Source organism: Fundulus heteroclitus, chromosome 20 (genome assembly GCF_011125445.2).
Source record: "Fundulus heteroclitus isolate FHET01 chromosome 20, MU-UCD_Fhet_4.1, whole genome shotgun sequence".
Classification (NCBI taxonomy): Eukaryota; Metazoa; Chordata; class Actinopteri; order Cyprinodontiformes; family Fundulidae; genus Fundulus; species Fundulus heteroclitus.
This window is the reverse complement of record NC_046380.1, coordinates 29,160,174-29,161,295: the sequence shown is the minus strand read 5'-3', so window position 1 is coordinate 29,161,295 and position 1,122 is coordinate 29,160,174.

Below are 1,122 nucleotides of genomic sequence, written 5' to 3'. Positions count from 1 at the left end.
TTTTACCCATCCATCTCTCTATTTACCCATCATCCACCTGTGGTTCATCTGTTTTGTCATCCATGTTTGGGCAGCATTGATTATATCCGTCCGTCCATCTTTCCTTCTAGAAGTTTGAGTCATTAAAAATGAGAAATGTTTGAGGGGAATGAATATGAAACCTGTGGATCAGGTGAGGTGATCAACCCGACGGCGTGCTGCGTGAACAATAAGTTTAGGCGCTACAAATGATGTTTTTTTTTTTTTTTTTTTTTTTTTTTTTTTTTTTATGATAAAATACACATTTTAAAGATGCAATGAAGAGGTCTGAATGCGTATAGTAAGAGGATTAACATGTGTTTCATCAAATGTCTGTTTTCTAGGTTCAGTCGGTGGTTTCTTCCTCCCAGGAGCGTTCGCTGGTCTCCCACAGCAGCTCATCGCTACACCGCCAGCAGACGTTCCCGCCGACCGTCGCCGCCTCTCACTACAGCTTCCCGGAAGTGTCGGCCCTGGCGCCGGGCTCGGCCGCCGCCGGCCTGTACACCTACCCGGCGTCCACCGCCCTCTCCTCGGCCTCTCAGGCCATGGAGCAGCTGCTGGCCCGGGGTCACGGCAGCCACGGACACTCCCCCTCCGCCTATGCAGCAACGTACGCCTCCTCCTCCTCCTCCAGGAGGGACTCAGCCAGTCGCAAGGAAAGCGTCAGCAGCCTGCTGCACGGCCTGCCGGCGGCCTACCAGCACCAGTTCGCCGCCGGCTCCCCCTACGTCAGCGTGACGCCCCGAGCTGAGGCGTACGGCGCCTACCAGCTGAGCCCCAGGCGCCTCGCCCAGTACCCCTACTTATAGGGAACCGATGCAATGAGAGGTAGAAATGCCGCACTCCCCCCCCCTTCAGTCGCATACCGTCACAAAGGGACGTTCAAACTTTAGACTTACCGTCGTGTCACTCGTTTGCTGCTTTTAACCACAAAGCATTTCAGCCCTCGCTATCCGATAGGCTCTTTGGGGCTATTTTAGTGTATTTGAAATGACTTTTGGTATTATTTGTAACGTATCCTAATATTTTCCCCCTTGGGCTCATATTTTATCCCCATCCTAGTCTATCTAATTCTAAGACATTGTGTTCGATCTGCTTATC